This window comes from Eumetopias jubatus, unplaced genomic scaffold (assembly GCF_037043125.1).
Source record: "Eumetopias jubatus isolate StellerSeaLion01/CBP00866 unplaced genomic scaffold, mEumJub1_p1.0 scaffold_2, whole genome shotgun sequence".
NCBI classification, from domain to species: domain Eukaryota; kingdom Metazoa; phylum Chordata; class Mammalia; order Carnivora; family Otariidae; genus Eumetopias; species Eumetopias jubatus.
In genome coordinates this window covers 131,793,675-131,803,348 of record NW_028274808.1, presented here as the reverse complement: position 1 = coordinate 131,803,348, position 9,674 = coordinate 131,793,675, and positions in this window count along the sequence as shown.

The following is a 9,674-nucleotide window of genomic DNA, read 5'->3' as shown; positions in this document are numbered from 1 at the left end:
TTTCTTGCAGGGCCGGCTTAGTGGTCACATATTCTTTCAGTTTCTGCCAGTCTTGGAAGCTCTGCATCTCTCTATTCATTCTAAATGACAGCCTTGCAGGATAAAGTATTCTTGGCTGCGTGTTCTTCTTGTTTAGTATCCTGAATATGTCTTGCCAGGCCTTTCTGGCTTGCCAGGTCTCTGTGGATAGGTCTGACAGTATTCTGATGTTCCTCCCTCTGTACATAAGGAATCTCTTCCCCCAACTGCCCTTAAGATGGTTTCCTTGGTTCTGAGATTTGCGAGTTTTACTATTACATGCTGGGGCGTTGGCCTGTTTTCCTTGACTTTGGGAGGGGTCCTCTCCGCCTCTAAGACACGAATGTGTGTTTCATTCCCCAGATTAGGGAAGTTCTCAGCTACGATTTGCTCAAGTATATCTTCTAGTCCTCTCTCTCGCCACTCTCTCCGGGATTCCAATAATTCTGACATTGGAACGCTTCATGATGTCACTTATTTCTCTGATTCTATTTTCATGGATTCTGAGTTGTTTTTCCCTGGCCTCCTCTTTTCCCTTTTTATCTATTAAATTGTTCCAGGTCTCTAATTTGTTCTTCAGCCTCACTTACCCTAGCTGTTAGATTATCTAGATTAGATTGGATCTCATTGATAGCATTTTTAAGTTCTGCCAATTCAGCTTTCATTTCTGCCCTTAGAGACTCTATGTTGCCATTAATTGATTTCTCCATTCTAGCTATTGTCTTCACAATTGCTAGCTTGAATTCCATCTCCGACATCTTGGTTATATCTGCATCCATTTGTAAATCTGCGGCATAAGTCATAATCTCTGAGTCTTTCGTATTTTGGGGGGTTCCTCCTCCTAGTGATTCTGTTGATGGGTGGTTGAGGGAATGTATAGAGTCCAAATTATTGACCAGAACCCAAGCAAGATGCACCTGTTTTCTAGGGGCCTTAGGGTGGCTGGCTTCTTATTTTCCCAGCCTGTCTTCTGGGGAAGGGGTCTGGGGTGCCGTTACTCAGGCAACCCTGTTTGGGCAGTTGTCCTGCCCCCTGTGCGGGGGATGGGCTCAGTGGGAACCAGTTTTTGGGGTTTTTGTACTCTGGTGGCTTTCCCTGGAGGCTTTCCATGTCTCTTCCGAGAGTCAGAGCAGAAGAGACCATTTCCAACCCTCTGCCTCAGAGCAGAGAGACTGCAGTCTGTTCTTCAGTGAGCTCTCCAGGCCACACTATCTCCGTTTCTGTCTCTGCGGCTATAAACTGCAGCACCCTGGGTTGTGCGCCCCTCTGCAGTGCTCCCAGTCCTGCCTCCAGGTCAGGGCACGTCTCTGCCCTTTGTACTTCTAAAACCACCAGCTGCCCCCAGTTCGCATGCTCCAGGTTTCCATCCGGGGGGCTGCCCTAAACTCCTTTCCCCGCTGCTACCAGTCTGTGAATCTGTGCCCCATCCCCAGCGTGGGAGGCTATCGCTCACCTGTGGTGTAGGATCCCCATGGCCAGGCTCCCTCCCGCTGCCATTTATCCTCCGATATCTGCTCGCGGAATCACGGCTCCCAGCTTCATACCTCGAAACCAACCTCCTGTGATATTCTGTTTGTAGAGATCCAGATCTTCTTACCTCTCAGGCTGATTTCATGGGTGCTCAGAGTGGTCTAGTAGATACCCAGCTCAATTCCAGGGACCAGCTGGAATAGGGTCCCTTAATCCTCCCCCAACTTTTCCCCCTCCCCAAACTTTTTGTTAGAGTTCAGAAGCACAGGAATTGAGAATAAGCATTTATAACCTTTATAGCAACTTGACATTGCCATGAAATCCAAGTGTGATCATTTTTCTGGTAATTCATTTTCATTGTATTTGTATATGCATAAATCCAGGAAACACGAGGGAATGGATACTAATGATGTGGGATAATGGTGGAAGGAATGTAAAGTTGGATCAGGCTGAAGTTATTGATATGGGCTCACTAAGCAGAGATTCTGCATTTAATGTTATAGTTCAAGGAGTCAGAAAGGGCTCTAAGAGTTTGGCTGGTTGACTGACTGAAAAATGGACCAAAAGGTGGCTCACAGTGAGTGAACTGGAAATACTTGACCTTCTTTGATTTGATGTAGAGGGAGAGATTCAGAAATTTAGGGATATTGGAATTTTGGAGTGGATTTGTCATTTAAGATCCACTCATCTATATTGGGAGGGTCTAGAAGACATACCTTTCATCAATACTTTAAGAAAATAAATTTGTGAGGCCCAGTGTCACTGGAAAGCTCCATGATCATTCCTCTCTGCAGGCAAGACCTTATAGTGGAAATCCCAGCCATTCAATTTGAAACCTAAATGCAATGAAGATAATTGGATCCCCAAGGTGGCAGAGGCCAAGTGGTGGCACTCAACTGCCAAAGGCAAGGTGGGTATGGTTATTGTATTGGATAGCAAAGTCAAAATAAGAACTGAAATAGTCTGACTTGTGCAGACCTATGGCATTGGCTAGTTAACCATGGTGCTACTAGAAGTGAAATTGATGGTAAGCCTAACAAATTATCTGTATAAGCAGAAAAGTTCTATGTTGAAAGTCTAATTCAAATCATAAAAACAGAGATGGACAGTTCCTCAATCAATTCCCATACTTGAAACAGTTTACAGACCCAAAACCCCTTGAGGAAGGACACTACTGAAAACTTTTAATCTTTTTCCTACCCTTCCCCAAAGGGACCTATGGCCTTTTACTAGGATAACTGTACATCATTGTGAAAAATAAAACAATGAAACATTATGGGGACCACTGGATGTGGACTCTGAACTGACATAAATTCTAGGAGACCCAAAATGTCACTGTGGCTCACCAGTAAGAGCAGGGGCTAATTGGAGGTCAGGTGAACAATTAAGTTTTAGCTCGGGCCCATCTCACAGTGGGTTCAGTGGGTCCTCAAACTCATCCTGTGGTTATTTTCCCAGTTGCAAAATGCATAATTGAAGTGAACATATTAGCAGATGAGAATTTCCATACTGGTTTCCTGACCTGTGGAGTGAAGGCTTTTATAGTGAGAAAGGCCAGTGGAAGCATTAGAACTAACTCTACCCAGGAAACTGGTAAATCAAAAGTGATACTGAGTTCCTGGAGGATTTACAGAGGTTAGGGCCACTATCACAGACCTGAAAGATGCAAGGGTAGTGATTCCCGCCCCATCCCCATTCAACCTTCCTTATTTGGCCTGTGCAAAAGACAGATGGATCTTGGAAAATAACAGTGGGTTATTGTAAACTTAACCCGGTGATGACTCCAACTGCAGCTGCTATACCAGATGTGGTTTCATTGCTTGAGCAAATTACACATCCACTGGTATGTGATATGCAGCACTGATCTGGCAAATGCCTTTTTCTCCATCTCTGGTACAAGAAAACCAGCAGAAGCAGTTTACTTTCAGCTGGCAAAGCAGCAATACACCTTCACGTTTTACTTTCACTATACCTATCAACTCTCTAGCCCTATGTCATAATTTACTTTGCAGGGATTTTGATTGCTTGTACCTTCTGGAAGATTTCACACTGGCCCATTACATTGATGCATTGATGACAATATACTGACTGGACCCAGTAAGTAGAAACTATGCGAGATTTATTGGTAAGATATTTGCATGTCAAAAGGTGGCAAATAAATCTTACTAAAATTCGGAGGTCTTTTACTTCCATGGAATTTCTAGGGGTTCAGTGGTATGGGGCATGTTGAGATATCCCTTCCAAGATGAAAAGTAAACTGTTGCATCTGGCCCTTCCTACCACCAAGAAAGAGGCAAAGTCCTAGTGGGCCTCTTTGGATTTTGTCTCCAAAATATATTGTTTGGAAACAATATATTTCTCATTTTGTGTGTGTTATTCTAGCCCATTTTACTGAGTGACCCAAAAAGCTGCTAGTTTTGAGTGGGGCCCAAAAGAAGAGAAGGCTCTGCAATAGGTCCAGGCTGGTGTGCAAGATGCTTTGCTACATGGTCCATATGATCCAGCAGATCCAATGGTACTTGAAGTATCAGTGGCAGGGATGATGTTTGGAGCCTTTGGGAGGCCCCTATAGGTGAATTGCAGCATAGGCCTTTAGGATTTGAGAGCAAAGGCCTAACATCATCTGCAGGTAACTAACCTCCTGTTGAGAAACAGCCCTTGGCCTGCTACTGGGCCTTTGCAGAGATTGAACACTTGACTGTGGGTTTCCATGATACCATGTGACGTTAGCTTCCTATCATGAACTGGGTGTTATCTGGCTCATGAAGCCATAAAGTTAGGCATGCACAGTGATAATCCATCATCAATGGAAGTGGTGTATATGTGATTGCTTGATAGAATGGTGAGATGGCCTTTTGAAGACTCAGTACAATGCCAGCCAGGTGGCAATACTTTGCACTGGGGCAAGGTTCCACAGAAAGCTGCATGTGCTCTGAATCAGTGTCCAATATATGGTGTTATTTCTACTGTAGGATTCATGAGTCTAGGAATCATTCAAGTGGAAAGTGGAGTGGCACCATTTGCTATTATCCCTAGTAACCTACTGGCAAAACTTTTGCTTCTTGTTCCTGTGGCTCTATGCTTTGCTGGCCTAGAGATCTTAGTTCCAGAGGGAGGAATGCTTTCACCAAGGAGACACAATTATTCCATTGAACTATAAGTTAATACTGCTGCCTGGCTACTTGGAGCTTCTCATGCCTCTGAAACAGCAGGCAAGAAGAGTTATGGTTTTGGCTAGGGTGACTGATCATGATAACCAAGGGGAAATTGAACTATTACTCCACAATGAAGGTAAAGAAGACTATGTCTGGAATATAGGAGTTCTGTGATTAAGGGCAGCAGAAAACTAGAACCACCCAATCAAGACAGGACTATGAATGACAAGTGACAAATCTTTCTTTGTCTGATTTATCTAGTTTGGCATAATGTGGCATAAAGTCTATCCATGTTGTCACAAATGGGAAGATACCTTCCTTTTTCATGGCAGAATAATGTTCCATTGTATATATGGAATCTTTTCCACATCTTTTTTATCCATTCATCCACTGATGGGCATTTGGGCTGATTACATATTTAGCTATTATAAATAATGCTGTGATAAACATGGAAATGCATGTATCTTTTCAAAAGCCTGTTTTGATTTCCGCTGGGTATATGCCCAGAAGGAGAATTGCTGGATAGTACAGGTCTATTTTTAATTTTTTGAGGAAACTCCACATCGTTTTTCACAGTGGTTGGACCAATTTACATTCCCACCAACAATGTATAAGAGTTCCCTTCTCACCACATTCTTGGCAGGACCTGTTGTCTCTTGTCTTATTAGATGGTGTCAATGAAGGTTTTCACACATTGCTGTCATGACTGCCACTGGTCTGTCACTGATACTAAGATGTATTTTAAAAGACATACTTTCAGATTCAGCTACTCTTTTCCAGGCCAATCTTTTTCCTTCTGCAAATTAAGAGTTGACTCTTTTGTAATTCTTTGATTGGCTCATGGAGAGTTGTAAAAAGGATGTCCCAAGTAGGACAACTTGGAGAACTGATGCTGTGGTCTATTCTAAGCATTATTTAAGATTGGCAAAGAAAAAGGAAGGACATGATGTACTCAGTGCTATCCATTTTTATTCTACTAGCAATTTTCTCCAAGATCAGAACATCCTGAGGTCTCCAGATTGGAAAAGAATCAATTTCTGTGGCAGACTAAAATCAACCTTTTTCAAATAACTAAGCTGTGGTATTGTAAATTCCCAGTCTCCAAATAGTAAGATGCAATTTTCAAATGTTCTCACAAATAGGAAAATTAAAAAAAATTTTTTATACATTCTCAAACCTCAAAACAAAGAATTAATTTAACTATCATTATGAAGAAGAGAGAAAAATATTTTAAAAAACTCAAAAAATTCTGGTGTAAAAAAATTACAAGCACTTGTTTACTTTAGAATGGTGAAATTACATCATGAGCTCACAGAGGAGCTGATCTTAATGATCACATGCAATATTAATTTTCTAAAAACAATATTTATCTAAAGGCTTTTTACTATTATATATATATATATATATATATACTTACTTTACTATTTACTATCACTTACTTTACTATTATATATAATATATAATATACTTACCTAAAGACATAAAACAAATGTACAACTTCAACAAAATTTACAAAGCAAATGTGTATGTAGCTACTAAGTTACAAAACAATACTGCTTAGCTCACCAGGAGCCACTCCCACACCTCTTCCCCACTTCTATCCCCTCCCTGCTCCCAAAAGCAACTCTCAGCCTAACTATGTAATTGCTTTCTTTCTTTTTTTTTTTTTTTTAAAGATTTTATTTATTTATTTGACAGAAAGATAGCAAGAGCAGGAACACAAGCAGGGGGAGTGGGAGAGGGAGAAGCAGGCTTCCCGCCGAGGAGGGAGCCCGATGCGGAGCTCCATCCCAGGACCTTGGGATCAAGACCTGAGCCAAAGGCAGATGCTTAACTGACTGAGCCACCCAGGCACTCCTCACTTTCTTGTTTTTCTTTTTGCTTTTACCACTTAAATATGCACTCTAAAATACTATCATTTTAGTTTACCTACATTTGAACTTTATATAAATGGTATCATACAACACAGTTTCTTCTGTTTTGTATTGTTTAACTCAACATTTATGTTTTTTATCATACATATTGCTATGTATCTTTTTTGTTTTTTTCATTTTCATTGATGTACACTTTCTCTTATACAAAATATATGACAATTTGTTTATCCATTCTACTGCTCATGGACATTGTTTTTTTCCATTTTTTGACTATTATGAAAAATGCTGCTATGAACATTTATGTATATGTCTTTGCGTGCAGAGAAGCATACATTTCTCAAGGGTGTATGCCTAGAAATCAAATTGCTGAGTTATACACTTGCATACATTTAGCATTCTGTCTGACCATCATTTCTTTTTGGAAGGCTTCTTTGGTCCTTTTTTCTGTACCCAGGCTGAGCTAAATGCCTCTTCTCTGTGCTCTTGAGGCATCTGTGCATATCTGTATCACTGCTCTCATCAGAGAATCAAAGAATTGCCAACTCTTGCTCTAAATCTGTGCTGCCCCATATGGTAGCCACTAGCCATGTGTTACCATTTAAGGTTAAATTAATTAAAATGAAATATGATTAAACACTCAGTTCCACAGTTCCCTTGGCCACATTTTAAGCTCAATAGCCATGTATGGCTTCTGGGTGCCACACTGAACCATCCAAATATAGAACATTTCCATGATCCCAGAAAGTTCTATTAAATATGTTGCTCTAGAATGCTAGTTCCTCCAGGGCCCAGGCTATACCTTATTCATCTTATATCTCATGCCCTCTACAGTGCTGGACCAGACTTTTGACAAATGTTTTTTGAACTAGACTGTTCCCAAGGTTTACAATCCAGTGGTGAAAGCAGAAAACACAACAGGATGTTAAATGAAGTTCCAAAGCCTCAGAACACTACAATAGGGGCTGATACAACAGTTTCCTATATCCTAAAGATGTGAGGGGGCAGCTCGTCTATGCAAGGCAGACAGACCTAGAGACTGTGAAACAAGATGACCCACTTCCAGCTTACAAAGGAGAGAGGATGGAGGAGAGAGAGGAGAGGAGAAGAGGGGAAAGATTTCTCTGGAGAGAGCTGTAATACACTTGCATTACCCCCACTCCCTATTCACAATGTAAAGGGGGGGATAAGGAGACAGTTGCTTTCTCCTCAACACAGCCAAGTGAAAAAGGTATTAAGAAGACCATTCAAGCAGCTTGTGGGGGAACCTACATGCTTCAAAAGTATATAAAATTCCTGCTCTGTCATTTGCTGGCTGTGGGACAATGGGCAAGCTACATAACCTCTTGAAATTTCTGTTTCTTCATTTGTAATTTTGAATAATGAGAGTACTTCTCTCCTAGGGTTAATGTAAGAATTAAATGAGTAAAGCAATGCAAGATACCCATAAGAGCAACTTATTTAATTTTATTTGATATGGATGTGCTGGTTGGCAAATTCCTTTTTACTGTATATCTTTGAACATGTTCTTAAGCCCAGCAGGTTTTAGCAGGCAAGCAGAAAATCTAGCTATCTACCAAACATGTGTGTTCTTTCTTCTTCAACGTGGAGAGTTGTCTCTGGAAGGCACTTGCCCAGCTCAAGACCACATCCCTTCCCCCTTTGCATTCAGATATGGCCATATCACAAATTATCATGAATGGAATGTTAGTAAAAATGATATGTAATAATTCTAGGCAGAATTTTCTTTTTTCTTCCTTCACATTTTCTGCCTCATCCACTGCTGTTTTGCCTTAGGTAGCATATAATTGAGTTAACTATTTTCAGTTCATAACATGCTATTATTTTATTTTCTCCTTTTAGCTTCAATTCCCATGCTCTTTCTCTTCTTCTCTATCCCCATATTCCACAGGCAGCTGGAATCTCATATTTTGGTGTATGCCTTTACATGTAACTTAGAAAACTCTACTGTGTTGTTTTGGATATGTGTTTTGAATTCATACAAATAATATGGTGCTACAGGGCTTATTAAATACATAGATATAGATTAGGGAACTGTATTATCTACCATAGACTATTAATTTTTTAAGATGTCATGTTATACTGTACTTCGTATGTGTTTTTTTATTGGTAGAACCTAGAGTAGAGAGGTTGTGTCTGTCGCCAGTGCCTAGAACAGTTTCTAACACACGATACAAAAACCAACAACTAAGTAAATGTTTTATAAATATGTAAACACAAATTTAAGAAAACTTAATTGTTTCAAAGAGTACAAAAACACTAATTTGAAAAGATACATGAACTCCTATGTTTACTGCAGCATTATTTACAATAGCCAAATTATGGAAGCAGCCCAAGTGTCCATCGATAGATGAATGGATAAAGAAGCTGTGGTATACATATACATACACACATGCACACACACATACATATATACACACAATGGAATATTATTCAACCATAAAAAGATGTAATCTTGCCATTTGCAACAACACGGATGGATCTAGAGAAGTAATGCTAAGAGAAATAAGTCAGTCAGAGAAAGACAAATACTATATGATTTCACTCATACGTGGAATTTAAGAAACAAAAGAAATGAATGAAGGAAAAAAAGAGACAAACCAAGAACCAGACTCTTAACTATAGAGAACAAACTGATGATTACCACAGGGGAGGTGGGGGGGGGGAATGGATAAAATAGGTAAAGGGGATTAAGAGTACACTTATCATGATGAGCACTGAGCAATGTATAGAATTGTCAAATCACTATATTGTACATCTAAAACTAATATAACATTAATGCTAACTATACTGGAATTAGAAAAAAACTTGTTTCATTTTTTTCCAGAAACTAACCTTACTTTATCTAAATTACATGTTTTAAAATGAAAATAAGACACTAATTCATAAGAATATTGCCCGGAGAAAGATGCCACACTATTTGATGTGTCTTATTTTACCTACTTAAATTCAAAACTATAATATCACATGAATAAGAAATTATAATTGTAATTAGTCTTTAATATATGTATTTTATCAGTTCATCTTATCGAATGCTTATTATTGTGTTGTTTGCATTTTAATAAATATAATTCATATATAATAAAATGAATTATTTCATCTGCATTTCATATACTTAAGTTGTATAGATTCTACTTTA